Source organism: Lissotriton helveticus, chromosome 2_1 (assembly GCF_964261635.1).
Source record: "Lissotriton helveticus chromosome 2_1, aLisHel1.1, whole genome shotgun sequence".
NCBI lineage: Eukaryota > Metazoa > Chordata > Amphibia > Caudata > Salamandridae > Lissotriton > Lissotriton helveticus.
In genome coordinates this window covers 194,034,284-194,050,755 of record NC_136059.1, presented here as the reverse complement: position 1 = coordinate 194,050,755, position 16,472 = coordinate 194,034,284, and the positions used below count along the sequence as shown (strand labels likewise).

At 53.2% G+C, this 16,472-nt stretch overlaps 1 protein-coding gene across 6 annotated transcripts in view; it reads right to left on the bottom strand.

Moving 5' to 3' along the window:
• The window catches only part of LOC144819281 (uncharacterized), a 752,536-nt gene that overhangs the window by 294,814 nt on the left and 441,250 nt on the right, over nucleotides 1-16,472 (bottom strand). The gene's annotated exons all lie outside the window — the stretch shown is intronic.

The following is a 16,472-nucleotide window of genomic DNA, read 5'->3' as shown; positions in this document are numbered from 1 at the left end:
TTCAAAGTGAGAGAAGTATTTAGACAACTGATGACCTTAGAGGGTGGGTCTACATCCTATGTTCGCAATGTCGTTTTTTGTTGTTGTTGTATTAAATCAATTTTTATTGGCAGAGCATGAGGCAGGGTAAACAGAACACTGGTGCCTACAACCTAGCAATCTTAAAGGCAGTTTCCACATGTCCCATGGAGTGTGCGGTGTGCTGTACTCTATAGAAAATATCGTCCCATTCGTTATTTGATAGTGAACGCCCCAGTTCTGCCTCCCAGCGTCTCTGTCCTGCTGAGCGGGTGGTTTGAGTGCCTGACGTGAGAAAGGAGTATGTTTTGGATATAAGCCCACAATCATCTTTTTTGCGGGTGAGCCACTTCTTGAACGGTCGCATCGGGTAGTGTGCCAGGGGGCGCGTCTTGGTTTCCGAGATCCAGTCCGTCATCTGGGAGTGGAGGAAGAGGTCAGAGCTGCGTAAACCGTAGCTCTCCTGCAGATCCTTAAAGGGGATGAGGCCCTGGATGTCGAGCAGATGCCCAAGTTGTTTGCAGCCGCCCTCTAGCCAGTGCGTAGCTACCTTTTGGTCCATGCCAGGTGGAAATGCGGGATTGGAAAAGATTGGGGTGATTGGCGAGGGGAAAGTAGTTATGTTAGCTGGAAGGAGACCCTATCCCAAACCAGCATTTTGGGTCGGGTGACTGGTGAGGAATAAAGCCCCCAAGCGCGAGCGGGCGCGGCAACCAGGCATCCTGTCAGATGTGGTGGCATGCCATCGTCTGGTCCATGAAGACCCAATATTTCTCGGTCATTGGGCGATTCCACTCCACCAGGTACTGTAGCAGCGAAGATTGATGGTAGCAGATGATATTAGGAAAGGCGAGACCGCCCTCTTTTTAGGGCATTGTAGCAAGGTCCCCTGCAAGCAAGGAGAGATCAGGCCCCATACAAAATGCTCGATCGCGGTCTGGATATGGCGAAGTGATTGCGGTGGAGGCTCCAAAGGGAGTGTTTGAAACAAATACAAGGCCCGTGTAAGTACACTAATTTTGACAGCGGACATCCTACCAAACCATGACAAAGGTAGGCGCCACCATTGGGCCAGGTCTGCTCGGATACGAGTTAAAAGGGCTGTGTAGTTCACCTCTGCAGTTTTTGCGAGACTCTTGTGAAGGGCTAGTCTTAGATATGCGATACCGTCCAACACCCAATCAAAGGTGAAGTTGGCCCTTAGGGAATAAACCGTTGGCTGGGCAGCGGTGAGGTTGAATACCTGAGATGTCTGCATATTAATTTTGAAGCCGGAAACCTGGCTGAAGGTCTGTAGGTCCTCCACAATCGCCAGCAGGGAGGTCTCAGGGTGCGCCATTGAAAAGATGACGTAATCGGAGTAGAGGCTGACAAAGATGGCGGTCTAGGCCAAACAGGACGACGTGCGCCTTAGGGTTGTCCCGAAGCCGCTGGGCTAAGGGCTCCATATAAAGAGCGAAGAGCAGAGGAGAGAGGGGGCAGTCTTGCCATGTTCCCCTCTCCACCGCAAAGTTATCAGAAAGCAAACCGCTGACCCGCACCGCTGCTGTCAGGGAGCTATAGATGCTCGCTATCCACTGGCGGAATCGGGGCCCCAAGCCGAAGCGATCCAGAGTAGCAAATAAATAAGGCCAGTGCACACGGTCGAAAGCCTTTTCTGCATCGACCGCCAGTAGTAAGGCTCCTTCTTTGGACCATTGTACTTTGTCGATCAGGTGGCAGAGTAGCTTGGTGTTGTCCCCACATTGCCTACCGGAGATAAAAACCTGATTGGTCCGGGTCAACCAGTCCCGGCATGGGAGTGTTCAACCGGGAGGCCAGAATGCTGGAGAATAGTTTGGCGTCAATATTAAGCAGTGAAATCGTGCGGTATAAGCTACAGAGCTCTGGGGCTTTCCCTGGTTTTGGGTGAGCGAGATGGAGGCCTGTAACATTGAGGGTGCGAGGGACCCCATGTCTGCGAAGGAGTTGAACAAGTGGGTGAGCAGCGGAGCAAGTTCAGCACAGAAGGTTTTATAGAAAAGAGCGCTGAAGCCATCGAGCCTGGCGCCTTCATGTTCTTCAGTCAACCAATAGCAGAGATCACCTCCTCGATACGTGGGGGCCTCCAGGGCCTCAGCCTCATTTGTGGGAAGAGGAGTGATCGTCGCTCCCTGCAGGAACTCTGTGGGATCGGACAGCAGAGAGTGATCAGCAGTATATAAATTTTTATAAAAAGATCGGAAGGCCGACATTATCCCGTTGCTATCTATGAACTTTGAGTCGCGCTCTCCCCGTATCACTTTTATGGTTTGTGCCACTTGCTGACTGCATAGGCAGTGTGCCAGCATTCGTCCCCCTTTATTGAAGCCCACGTAATATTTGTGTTTGAGTCGAACAACCGCATGGTTAGCTCTGTCAAGGTCTAACCGCCTAAGCTGAAGGCCCTCTTTTCCCAACTGCCGCCAGATTCTGGGAGCGCATGTGCATTTGTGAATAGCTTCCAGTTCCCGGACTTTAGCATCTAGGTCTGTGCATTTGGACTGTCTGATTTTATTTTGATAAGCAACTTTGGCAATAAGCTTAAGAGCTTCCTATACCGAAGAAAGTGGCGAAAGTCCTACGTCGTTAATTGCTAGATAGTCAGTCTGGCAACGTTTGATGCCGTCCACCACTGCTGGGGATCGGAGCAATGAGTCTCGCTGGTGCCAGTGAGATGCGGGTGGGGATCTTACAAAGGGAAGGCACATGGTCAAGGTGATGTGTGCATGGTCAGACAGGGAGCGAGCTTCAATGGTGGAGTCTGTAATGCAAGCGGCTGGGGTAACAAGGAAGTGGCACAGGCGGGCATTGGTTTTGTGCGCCGCTGAGTAGTATGAAAAGTCTAGCTCGTCTAGGCGGAGGCCTTGGCAAGCATTCCGAATCCCTGCGTGAGGCAACCGGTCACCACCACCCACCAACAGGGCCCCCGCTCCACTGGTTCGTGAGCCTGAACGGTCAATCTCCGTGTCCATCACTAAGTTGAGGTCCCCCTTAACACCACTATGGGGTCAGGAGTGAGCAGAATGTGAGCGGGGCATCTATTAGGAATTTCTCCGGACCCTCATTTGGGGAGTAAATAGAGGCTCCTGTAAAGTGAAAATGCCCAATACTAAGGTGCAGCGCAAGGAGGCGTCCTTTGATCTCTGCGACAGAACCCCCAACGAGCCCCTGAAGTGTCTGGAGATTAGGACCGCAACCCCACCCGTTTACTATTCCCAGAAGACCAGACTTGTGTGGGAAGTGGCTATGGCGCATGCGGTGTGTGTCACTGTGAGGCAGGTGGGTTTCTTGAAGGAGACAGATATCTCCAGCAGAAAAAGGACTGCTTTCCGTTTTACTGGGTTATTAAGCCCCAGTGAATTGAAGTTAACTACCTTAAGTTCCATGGGAAAAAGACGGGGCAACTGGTGCATGTGTTAAGGCCCCGAACACAGTGCTGGAGGGCCGGGCTATAGGAGAAGCCCCAGAGAGGGAGGAAACCGGAATTACTAAGCAACGGTTGAAGCGGGGATAAAAAGCGCTCACTGGGGAGAGAACCCTCCCTAAACCAAACAAATAAGTAAAAACCCCAACAGTAACCAAAATGAGACATCTTAGGTCATAGAATACCAGCCCAACAAGGACCGGCGTATGAGGGAAAAATATGGGAAAGCCCAGCAATTAGACATTGAAAAAGAGTCCAAAAAAACACAGTTCCACAGGGGGCATTTGACATAGGTCCGTCTGTCGGTCAATGGCAGAGGAGGCCTGGTCCCTGGTGGGAGGCTGTCGACCAGAGTACCTGGAGAACCAAAAGCCATGGGGAGCATGACACTGAGTAGCAGGATAGTAGTCATTCCAGGAGCCCCCCGACCTCACTCCAAGCTGGCCATGTCCGTGTGCGTACTTGGAGTGCTCAGGGGGAATACTGGAGGTCAGAGGGTTGTGAGAGAGGCGATCACGGACTCCCGATCCTTCGCCATCTCCTCCAGGTCAGGTTTCGCAGAGACCTTTGGCTTCTCAACTGTGTGCCACTGTGAGAGTGGAACGGTCCCCAGGGCTCTCCCTCCGTCCAGCCTCTACGGAGTTGTCCAGGCCCAGTAGATCAAGAGCCTCAGTAAAGGAGTGGATGTGGCGCAGTTTTCCCTGGTACTTAAATATGAGGCGCAATGCAATGGATGGCCCCACAAATAATGGATTCCTTTATCCCGAAGGTGAGAGGTGACCACGGGCCAGTCTCTCCATTTGGCAAGCATGGACGCAGCAAAATCTTGAAAGACGGCTGGGGAGTGCCCCTGGAACTGGATCGGCTGAGCTGCTCGAGCCCTGCGGAGGATCAACTCCTTAAGCTGAAAATCGTGCACACGGATGAGAACATCTGGAAGGGGGGGTCTTCTCCCCATAGGAAGGCCCACGCGGTACACCCTCTCCATTTGTATCTCCTGCGGGCCTTCTTCACTCAGGATCTGCCAGAGGAGAGCCAGAATGTAGGCTTGGAGGATGTCTCCCTCCGCTCGCCGCAGGATCGCTCGGATGCAGATATTGTTCCTTCGCAAACGGTTCTCCAAATCCTTGGCGTGGGCCTGGAGATCCAAGTTTTGATCCTGCAACCGGAGCATCTCTTGTTGGAATTGGTGTAGGTCTTCTTAGCGGCACAATTTGTGATCTTCAAGAACGGCCCCCCACTTCATCCACGTCGCATCGGACTTCTTTGAGGTCGGTCAGGAGCTGCCCCCTCAGGTCTATGATGTCTTCTTTGATCGCTGAGAAGAGCTCCATCATGAAACCTTCGTAGCAAGCAAGCACATCTGCCTCCTTCAGTTGCTCCAGAAGACCCGATTCCCGGGGTGTCGTGGTCGCTGAGTCCAGGCCAGACGTTTGCTTCAGGAGCATATCCTTAAGGGTCTTCTCCCGCTTCGCCCATTCGGATGCCATGATGCTAAGTGTGGGATGCATTAAAGGGCTGTTGGGGGGCCGCCCGGTCGACGTCCAGCCACCTGCTATGAACAGGAGTCCGCGCTAGGGGGTCGCCAGGCTGTCAAAGCACCACCCGGGATCAGCGAAATGCAGTGGGTATACCTCCAGACCCCCCAGTTGCGACCAGTCAGGCTTTATGGGACCGGGGCAGATCCCTCGTGTTCCAGTGTCCTCCTGGCAGGGGGGAGCCCCGGGCTGCTCGAGGCGAAAAGCAGAGACACCAATGTTCGTGCAAGCCGGATGAGCCTTGGGCTAACCCTCACGAGCAGAGCAGCTCCCACCCCTCGGCGATGCGGGGGCAAGTCCAAAGAAGGGGCTTATACTGCACAAAAACTCTGTCCCCCGAATACAGCGAAGCCCCTAAAAGGCAGCGTTGTCAGTCCCTGACCACAGTACTCCGCTGTGGCCGTCTAAAGGTCAGAATAGTACCAGGTGGGTATAAGCAGGTACACTGGGAAGGGAAGTCCGCACTCACCAGGAGTCTGGGGGGTAGAATGGCGCTCTGCAGGCGGCTCAACGCTGACTTCGGCACCAGGTTTTGCATCCACTGGGAGAGGCACAAGGGACGGCTCCCCGGCTCCGAAACCTCAGGCTCCCAGATGCCCCGTCTGCTATGCGACGACCCGGCAGGGTCAGAAGAGAGGATATAATGGCGGGAAGAAAGCCTGTCTCCCGATGGAGGGACCCTACCGCCCCAGTCCGTAGCATGCCACAGGTCAGTCAGTGTCTGCAGGCTATAGTTCAAATAAGGTAGGGCGCTGGGGCTGGTTCACACTCAGGGGCCACTGGAGGTGTCGCAGGATTCCAGGCACAGCAACTTCATGCGCGCCCGGTGAGCCTCGTGGAGACGGAAGATGGCAGGGGCGAGCCGAACCCCTCGCTGTCCAGCGCATCGCCGTTCACCTCCCATTGCCGCCCAGCAGGCTTCCGGTCAGGGTCAGCGCCTGCTCCTGAATCCGTGGCACGATCACCCGGCGCCCTCGCTGCATGCAGGCAAGACTGTGTTCTCCCCTGCTCCTTCGCGGCCTCGGCGCGCCTCCGTCTGGGAGCGACGATGCGATCGGCAACTTCCTCACCACAAACACCGGAGGAAGCACCGATCAAGACCGCTCCGTGTCCGGCGTTTTTAGTGCCGTGAGATGGGGCTATTACAACGTGCTGTGTCAGCGAGGCCGGAGTGACGGAGATCCATGTCCTACCAAGCGGCCATCTTGGCCACGCTCTCTTGTCTTTTTTTTACTCTACTTTTTCATTTTTGTAGTGTTGGGCCTCAGGCCCACATTACGGCAATGAGTGACACGGACACCAGATGTATGACAGTAACTGGCCTCGAGCACGTGCACCCGAGCCCCTTTTATTAGCGGGGTCACGTCACTCTTGACACCCGTGATGGATGGGTGTGGGGGTGTAGTGTGCCCAGCCCTCGAGGGAGTGGCTGGTGTTACAACTTCCTGTGGGACACTAGAACGTGTCTCGCAGGATACTACATTCCTCCCCAACTTTATTGAGGAACGAACAAAAATGGTAGTCCAACCTGTGGGGATAAAACAAACAGTTAACTAGTTACCACAGCGTCCATCAGTCTCTAGAGTCAGGTGGCAGGACGACAGCAGACCTGGATTGGTGACTTGGCTTGCAGCAGAACCTTCTTGGCGGGCACCGTAGTTTAACCTGAGGGCCTCAGGACACGACCGCTGGCTGGGAGACGTCCTCTGCATGCCGACAGTTCGCCTGGGGAGGCCTGTGGGCGGGGTTGCTGCGGGACTGTAGGAGGGCTGCACTGAGGGCTGCTTGTGTGCCGTCTGGGGGCAGCTGCAGGACCGCTGAGGAGCCGTTACTTAGTCGCACGCCCAACTCCCACGGGTGGATGAGTCTCGGCCAAGACTTGCCTTTGCTGCCGCGGTTTCGGTATAGGCCAGGTTCACAGGTGGCCTCTGGTTTTTTTGTCTGCTGGTGTGGCGACGGTGCAGGACTCCAGTCCGCTGATCTTCTGGGAGTGGTGATGTTTGACGCAGGTGATGATGACTGGCGTGATGGCGGTTGCTTGCCATTTGGTGACTTGGGATGACAGGTGGTGGTGACTTTTTGGGAGTGTTGGATGTCCGGAGGGACTTGGAAGCCATGTGCCTCCGCCTTGCTGAGCTGGAGTGTCTGTGGCGGCTTGACACGTAGAGAGTGGGGATCCTCTCTTGCCTGGCTTGGGGCCACTGCCGACTCCATCTTGAGGCGGTGTGAGGACGGACACTCTGTGCTGATCTTCACCCTTGGCATATGCGGACAGGAGCAGGGATGCCGCTTGACTTAGACTGCCGACGCTCAGGGATGGACGGTCGCCTGGGGAAACGTTAGGATGAGAGGCGGTTGGCGCTTGCTGCGGCTTACGTTTGGTTCACCCATGAGGCGGTATCCAGGGACGTCGGTCCGCCTTGGTGGCTGTCTGGTGTGTCTGGGTGTGCTCTTGGCGTGCTGTGAGTTCTAGGTCTTCCCCCTTTGTTGGCTTCTCCAGCCCACCTGTGCTCATCCGGTCTCGGGGTGACAGGGCTGTCACTCTTCTTCTTTTCTTCGAGGGCGTTGCGCTTAGACCTCGAGGCGGCGCTGTCATAGCGCCGGCTTCTGCCTTCGCTCTGGCGTGCTTGTCTGGACTGGTCACTTTGTGACGTGCTCCTTGCCTGCTGGGCGACATGACGTCCGGTCTTGTGTCGCCTTTCATTGGAGCGCATGGTGCTGTGGCAGCCTGTCACGTGGGGTGTGCGACTCCGCTCTTGCCAATCTTGGGTCGGGCCGACTCCGTCTTGAGGCAGTGTGAGGGAGGACACTGTGTGCGGTCTTTGGTCTACTGCAGGGGCTTCGCTGGGGCGGTGGAGACGTGGGTGCTCTCCTACCTGCTTTCAGCAGTGCTTCTTTGTGGAGAGGTCTCCTGGGTGCTGACTGTGCAGTAAGGTGCACTGGTGCTGCTTTCTGCGCTCTTCTGGCTTTGCATGCTCTTTGCGTGCTCGGTTTTCTTCTTGGATGCTTTCCTGGCACGTGGGGTGTCTGTACTCTGGGAGGAGGAGTAGATGACGCGATGTCAGTGCTGCCGGTGGTGGCGTGGAGTGGCCACGGGTTGTGCTGCTCTGCACCAGTCTTTCCTTGCGCTGTCGACGGGGACAGTTCCTTTGAGGGGATGCCGTTTGTGCCTGGCCTTCTCCTTGTGACGATGAGGCTTGTGTTGCAGCCTGCTTGGTGTTGATGCTTGAGTTTCTTGCAGTTCCTTGCAGGGGTTTGTCAGTCTCTACCCGTACTTTGCAGAAGTGGCAGGCGCTGCTCTTGCCTGTATGATGCTGCTTTGTGCTGGTGCAGCTTGGGGCACCTTGGGGCTCCAGTGTGGCATTCACCTGGAGACTTCGCTATCTTCACAGGCGTCCTGGCTGTCCATGCTTGCAGGGTGTAGGGGGGGCACTCTATGGACATTCTCCTTGGGGCACGTCTTGTTGTGTCCGGTGGAGTCCTGTTTCAGCTACTGGGCGTGAGCAGGCAGTCTTCCTGGTGACGGCGGTGCGCACTCTGTGATCGGCTGGCTGCTATTGCCGATCAGTTAGCGGGACGCTGTGTGGTGCCCTGGTGCAGCTGGTCCGTGGGGTACAGTACCGCTTCGGTGGTCGCAGGTCTGCAGCCGTCGGTCGCGGTGGGCAGTTATTGTGCTGGACCGCCGCTTCTGGCAGGGTAGTGGGGTGTTCGGGTTTTTCCTCCGGTTTGTGGTGCTGCCTGGGCTGACGGTCGCGGGGCACAGCTGGTTAACTGTTCTGGCCAGTCAGTCCGTTTGTCTCTTGGCGTGTTGCTTCTGGGGAGTTACCAGTTGGTGTCGTGTTGATCGCGGTGGCTTGCCCTTGTTGCTGCAAGTTTTGTACACTGTCGGAGGCGGCGTAGGACTCTGTGCAGCGACTGTTTGTGGGCTGCAGTGCGGAGGCCGAGGACGCAGTGTGGTTAACTTGGTGCTGGGGGTATGGCTAACTGCCTGTTCTGGCCATGCAGTATATCCATTCTTCAGAGGGCTCTTTCTGGAGAGCTGTCAGGTATTGCTGATGCGGGTAGCAGCAGCAGCCTTGCTTCCTCTTTTGTGGTGGCCTTGCGCGTGGGCGCGCACTGTGGTGTCTGGGTCACATGGGGTTTCCCAGGGTTTGCGTCGTACTAGGCCTCTGGGTGCTGGAGCTCTTCCATTGAGTTCTGTGGCCGCTTTGGTTCCTTAGATGCGGCGCAGGCATGTGGCCGATGGGTGGCCCTGCATCGTGGCCTGCTTCCTGGGTTATGGCAGCCTTAAGGAGGGACCCCTTGCCGGTGCTCTGTGTCCCTCCCTGGTGCAGACGCGCTGCTGCTCCTGGTGCTGAGGAGGCAAATGTTGCGTGGTCTCGCTGAGACTTGTGGCATAGTCATGCGGGCCTTGATTGAGGATGGGTGCGCACTAGGGGCTGCTGTTGGCGTCTGCAGCGTGTGGTGCAGTGGTCTGCCCTCAACAGGCAGGCTCCACGTGTCCAGCGATATGTCCCCGTGCTTGGCATGTGTAGGTGAGGGGCCTGGGACTCTCATGGGGAGCTGGTGGTAACTGGCAGTGGTGGCAGGGGACTCCATTTCCCGTCAGGTAGGGACCCACGTATACTTGCCGCGTGTGTTGCTGGGCCGATTGACAGTGGAAGCGGCCGCCTGATAGCGCTGCCTACAAGTTCCGTCTCTGGGCCTGTTGCGGCGGCTTTCCTCGAGCTACCAGGCGTCGATGCACGCCGTCAGCAACCGGCGCGGGCCCTTCCTGCCTTTTCTGGTGGCACCACTACGCTGGGCAGCTGTCAGTGCTGTAGGATGTTCAGGGCTGTACGGTTTGCGGAGCGGGATGGGTCCGCGATTGTTTCCATACCACTGCCACTTGGGGGTCAGCGGACCAAGCATTCGTGGAGGCAGCTCCCTCGGTGCAGCAGCGGGCACCCCACACGGTCGTTGCCGGGCTGTGGCGCTCTAATCCCGGGCCATGGGCGGTTGCTGAGAACAACCCCCTCCCTCTTCGCTTTCAGGGGACACACAGCGGGTGGGGCAGCCGCGGACGCTTTGGAGCGTGTGAATTACCTCAGTAGTGGGCAGTCTGGTACTGGGGCTGCAGCATCGGCACTGTGTAGGCATGCGGTGTCGTCTTCCCTTTACAGCAGGGCTGCGGCCGGCATGCTGGCAGGGGGGCATGTGTGGGTGGTGCAGATCCTCTCGGGTCAGGGAAGCGTGACCAGGCAACGTGAGGAGCACTCTTCCTTCCTCCTTCACATGTGGCGTGAAAGAGGGTACCGGGAGTGTCGTTTGCCGTGCTCCTCTCTTCCCTCACACGAAGCGATAAAGGGCCGGTCAGTGGGCATGCGGGGCTATCGACCTGCCTCGTCGCCAGTGTAGTGTTGGGCCTCAGGCCCACATTACGGCAATGAGTGACACGGACACCAGGAGATGTATGACAGTAACTGGCCTGGAGCACGTGCACCTGAGCCCCTTTTATTAGCGGGGTCACGTCACGCATGACACCCGTGATGGATGGGTGTGGGGGTGTAGTGTGCCCAGCCCTCGAGGGAGTGGCTGGTGTTACAACTTCCTGCGGGACACTAGAACGTGTCTCGCAGGATACTACAATTTTGCCATGTTACATAACTTTTCAGTATTCCATAATTTAATCGTTCCACACACATCTCCTCCTTACGATCTTGTAAAGTACATACATATATAGCATGGTACTGATGTTACATTGTCCTGTCTCTCATCCAATTTGTACATGCATCTTATTTTTGACTTGCTTTTCGTGATATGGTTATTCTTGCAGTGAACCTTGTGCGCCATCCTTATTTTTATTGTTGTACTGGTGTTACCTGCCCGTTCTGTTCCTCCTCATCGTTATCTATTGTGAGCAAGTAGGATCTCAGTGGTTGCCAATTGTCCCAGGCCTGGATGCAGGCGATTGCAGGGAGAAATATAGTTTGCTGTTTGTGTCACAGTATATTTGGATCTTAAGCCATGTGTGTCAGTCTGGGAGTTGCTGGTTACCCCAGCACATAGCACTGCTGCTAGCGAAAAGAGAACTGGCTGTCAGTATATCTACGCACAGATTTAGGAAGCTCTCGGACATAGCCCAGCAGCTCCATCAGCAGAGAGGGTTCTATATGGGTCTGAACCACGTTGCATATATTTTTAAAAATATCACACCAGTATGAGCCCACTTTGTGGCATGTCCCATAGCCCAGCAGGGCCATCAGCAGAGAGAGTTCTATATGGGTCTGAACCATGTTGCACATATTTTGAAAAATATCACACCAGTGTGCGCCCACTTTGTAGCATGTCCATGTCAGATGTAGAAAGTCCACCAGGGGGCCTTGACATTTGAGGCAATTGCTCAAGCAGCTAGGGTCTATCCTATGCAGCTTGGCCGGTGTGACGTATGCCTGGTGGATACACTTTAAGTGTATTAGTTTGTGTTGGTGGTTCATTGAAATGAGTTTCATCTGTGTGCAACAGCTAATCCACACTCGATCAGATTAGGTGTGACCTAAATCCTGTTCCCACACTGCTTGGACTTTTTGTTTTGGGATTAGAGCTAGGCTTGCATGGTACAGTTCTGAGATAAGATGGTTTCCTACAATACCTGTGATCAACAGTGTCAGCCGTGGGAATTCCTCAGGTTCTACTGGATAGGTTGGTATCTGAGCCTTAAGCACACTATGTAGTCTCTGTAGCACAAAGTAGTGAATTGCAGGAACGTTTCGGAAGCGTGTGTCTTCAGTCCGCGAGAATATGTGCCCCTCGAGAAAGAGGTCTACGAAGGTTTGTAAGGAATATCTCATTAAGGTGCATTCTACTAATGCTTCTTGAGTAATGGGTATCCAGGGGTTGGCAGCTAGGGAGATCGAAGGCGAGTATAGCAATTTCCTGCCTAGTTTACGCAGTAGTCTCATCCAAGCCCAACTGGTGGTAGAGACTGTATATCTTGCGGGTCGTGTGGCAGGCCCTCCAGCAATACAGCCACCAGTCGTACGGGCAACGCCAGGTCTGCCTCTTGTCTGGCATACGGTAGCTGCGCATCTGGGTGGTACCAATGTCTTGCAAAGCTGCACTGCGCAACCATCAAGTATATGTGAATGTTAGGTACTCCAAAACCACCCCTATCATAAGGAAGGGTTAGTATAGTCCAGCCTATACGTGGCTTTCTGACCGCCATATGAGTCTAGTAAGAGTAGAGCAAAGTGTAGTGAAAAATGCATTTGCAAGGGGTATGGGGATGTTCTGGAAAAGATATAAGAATTGAAGCTGAATACTATCATTTTCATTATTGCAATTTGACCCGCTACGGAGAGTGGAAGTTTCATTCTACTCTCCACTCTCTCTGTCAGCTTGACCATTGCCGGGCCGTAGTTAAGTCTCAATACTTGGTCTTTTTCAACGTGTACACGTATTCCCAAATATTTAGTGGTATCTCTCCACATCAGGAGCGTCTCACTAGCCACTGGTTGTGTTGCCGTTGGGGGAACAACTCTGATATGCCCCAATTTATCTTGAGGTTCGACAAAGCCCCATACCTTGTTATTTCATGAAGCAACGGAGCCAAATTATCGTTTGGGTACGGTATATAAAGAATGATGTAATCCGGTAATGCTGTGACCAATAGTGGCCCGGTCTCAAGTTGTAGCCCTATGTGCAAGTGCTGCGTTTGCAAATGTTGCATCAGCAGGATAGAGCTATAATGAACAGCGACAATGGGCAGCCCTGTCAGTGATAGGTGGTATGTTGATGTAATTGTGCCATTTAGGCAGATGCATTTTGTAGGTTGTTGTCGGAGGGATAGGCGGAAATTAAAACTAGGAGGCCGAATTGGTGATTGAATGGTTGGTTTTTATTTGGAATAGGGTTAATGGTAATGGTGGTCTTCCTGCTATCTGTGGGATGAATTGTCAGGTGGTTGTCTTGAGGTCATATCCAAGCTTCTTTTCCATCTTCTTAAGGGACGCCTTGAGTCACGGTCTGGAGGTTGCCGTCCCGGAGTATCTCCAAGAGAAGAAAGAGCGGTCAGCAGACTGTATTATTTCCTATAGGGTTACTGTCACCACACCCAAAGTGAGAACAAGGGAGGAAAATAAAAGATGAAGGGTAAAGTGGCAATCCTCCTTCTCTAATAGGGTATAGTTAAACAATAGAGTTTCTTGTCTCTGGTTTTAGGGTCGGTGTAGGTTCTGGGTTAACTTCTCCCCTTTCACTCTAGCCCGCATGAGACCTCAGAGACAATATCAAAGCAAGGGAAACTGTTACAAGTCTCAAGTCTGAACACTCAGGGATGAGGCGAGAATCGGAACTGTACAGCTAGTACACGAGTGATTCACACCCCTCGTCGGGTTGAGTTCACAAAACAAAAAAAAAAAGGCAGCATGTGCAGTTCGGTAAGGTGCAATAATCAAAGATAAGGTGGTGCTCGGGCTAAGGTAGGCATGTGAACTTTTCCCCTTCTGCACCACTCACCGCGTCTGCCGCAACTCTCCGGAGTTGTGGCGGCTTTCCAGTGTCCTCCAGGGGCATCCACCAGTCTTCGGACCAGCTTTCCACGTCCTCCCCACTGTCTTCACCTCTCGTCGTTGTGTCCTTGATCTTCTGGCCTCCAGGCAGTTTCTGTTCAGCCCGTTGATCCGTCGCATTCGCGTGGGGCTCAGCGTCTTCCGGGTTTCTCCTCCAGTCCGCCCTTTTCTCCTGAGTCAGCCTCCTAAAAGACGGTCGTCCCGCCTTTTCCGGGGTTGTCTCGTGCACCCATTTGTTGATTCTCCCTCCTCTGTCGTTGTTTCCTGTAGAGAGGAGGGAGGTTTTTCGATTAACTCTTGACGTCCCCTGACAAAGTCCAGCCCGCTTGGAGCGGACCATGAAGAAAATCTCCCTCCAGCGAGTCAAATGCCTTTTCGCCATCCAATAATACAGCTGCCGTTGGAATGGAGGGATCAATTTGACTTACGAACGCAAACAAGGAGCGTAGATTCAAAGCTGTGGACCTGTGTGGGATAAACCCGGACTGAGCAGGTGAGAATATTTGTTCCATTAGAAGCAAGAGGCGGGTGGCAAGCATTTTCGCTAAGATCATGTTACCCATATTCAACATTGACAAGGGCCGCTATGAACCGCATGCCTCCGGGTCTTTCCCTGGCTTGAGCAGTAAGGTAATGACTGCTTCCCGGAGTGTGGGAGGGAGGACGCCCACCTCTATGGCCTCACTATATACCTCTAAGAGGTGGAGTGCTAGGAGGTTCTTACAGGTTTTATAGAATGCCTTGTGAAGCCGTCAAGCCGGGCGCCTTACTGCCATCAAGCAAGTCAATGGCCTGCTGCATCTCTTCCACTGTAAAAGGTTCTGCTAGGAATTGTTGTTGTGTATTGGAGAGCTACACCATAGCAATCTCTTCCAGATATTGTGTGTGGTATTGTGCGTTCGGAGAGAGCCTGGAGGTGTATAATTTGGTGTAGTGAGACTGTATACTGGTTTGGATACTAGTGGTGTCAAAGATGAGTGTGCCATCCTTCCGTTTAATCACTGGAATATACGATTTTCTATTCGAGGATCTCAGCAAGTTAGCTAGTGTTCTCCTGGGCCTTTCCCCCTCCCCATAGCGCCAGGCCATGCGCATTTCCCCAGGTAATGCGCCTCCCTTGCAGTTGCCTCATGAAATTCCTCCAGCAATTTAGCATGGCTTGGAAAATAGTCTGGCCCTCTTGTTCTCGGTGCGCCTGTTCCAGCTCTTTTAGCTCGAATTCTATGCAAGTGAGGGTATTACGTAGATCCTGTAGCATGCCTGGGTGTTTGGATATGCAGACCTCTCTAGTATAGGCTTTAAATGCATCCCATAGCATTTCCCACATATCCACTGTTCCCCTTTTAAGCACAAAGTAATCCTCTATGGTGGTGTGAAATTCAGCACAAAATACTTCGTCCTGTAACACCTTGTTTGGGAATCTCCATACTATCTCAAACCCCTCCACTGTGGGGATTTGTATCTTGAGCGTTACAAGGGAGTGGTCTGACAGTGTGTGTAGTAGATGCATTATGGAGGTCACCCAAGGCATAAGACCTGGGATGAGCAACCAATAATCAAGCAGGGTCTAAGTGTAATACTGGGTCAAGTGGTGTGTATAGTTCAGTTTCAAGGATAACGCTTGCTCCACACATTCGTCAGGGATAGTGCCTCACATAGTTCTTGTAGTGTTTTTTTCTCACGCACGGTTTTGTGTATGGGGGGGGGGGGTTGGGCAGTGCTGTATAGTTCAGCACTAAGTAACATCTTAAGGCCCCCCCCATACAAATATAGCCTGTGATCAGGTATTCTAGTGAGGTCTGTAAATGCTCGTAGAATTCTGGGCTATCTGAGTTCTGGGAGTATACGTTTACAAGCCTGACCCGGTGCCTCGGCAGGTGCCCCGTGACCATAAGATACCTCCCTTCTGGGTCGCATGATGGTTTAGTGCATGAAGAACAAGTTACTTACCTTCGGTAACACTATACCTGTAAGAAACATAGGTTGGTTATAGATTTCTTACCTTAGAATTATCCCCAGGCGTCAGACTGGATCGAAATAATTTTTTGTCAGCCGTAGCCCTGCGCGTTGAAAGGTGGCGTCGATTGGCTCTGCATTCGACGCTGGCGTAGTGGTTCTTTTACACGACATTCCATGACAAAAGTGCAGAGCAATGCAAGACACTGACCACTGGTGCACAAAACTAGGGCCGGAAAGGGATTCCATGACCCTAGAAGTCAGTTCGCAGAAAGGGGAGGATGGTGGGGCAGTAAGGAATTTATAAGTAACCTATGTTTCTTACACATATACTGTTACCGAAGGTAAGTAACTTGTTCATCTGAAAGAAACAGTTAGTTATAGATTCCTTATATTAGAATAGATACTCCAGCAATACCAACCCCGGAGACGGCTCTGCGAACCAAGTTCACACCAGAAAGTTCCGGAGAACAGAACGGCCCAAAAAGCCATCTCTCCGGACGTGGCTGCCCAGGCAGTAAGGTCTAGTGAACATGTGCAGAGATGCCCACGTAGCTGCATGACAGATGTCATTGAGGGGTACTCCGTCCCAAAGCAGTAGTAGCGGCCATCGCCCTGGTGGAATTGGCCTGCAGCCCCACTTGAGGCTCCTTCTTAGCCAAGGAACAGCATGCCTTAATGCACAAAATGACCCACCTAGAGATGGTCCGTTTGTGCTCAGCCTGATCTTTCTTAGCGCCCACATAGCTCACAAAGAGCTGGTCATCCTCCCGGAATTGTTTGGTGTGATCGAAATAAAAGGAGAGCGCCTGTTTTGGATACAGACGGTGGGGCCTCTCTTCTTCTTTTGAAAGATGTGGAGGCGGAAAGAAGGTGGGCAAAGTGATGGTTTGGCCAATTTGGAAAAGAAGAAACCACCCTGCGAAGAAAGGAAGTTCTGGTTCTTAGTACAACCTTGTCCAGATG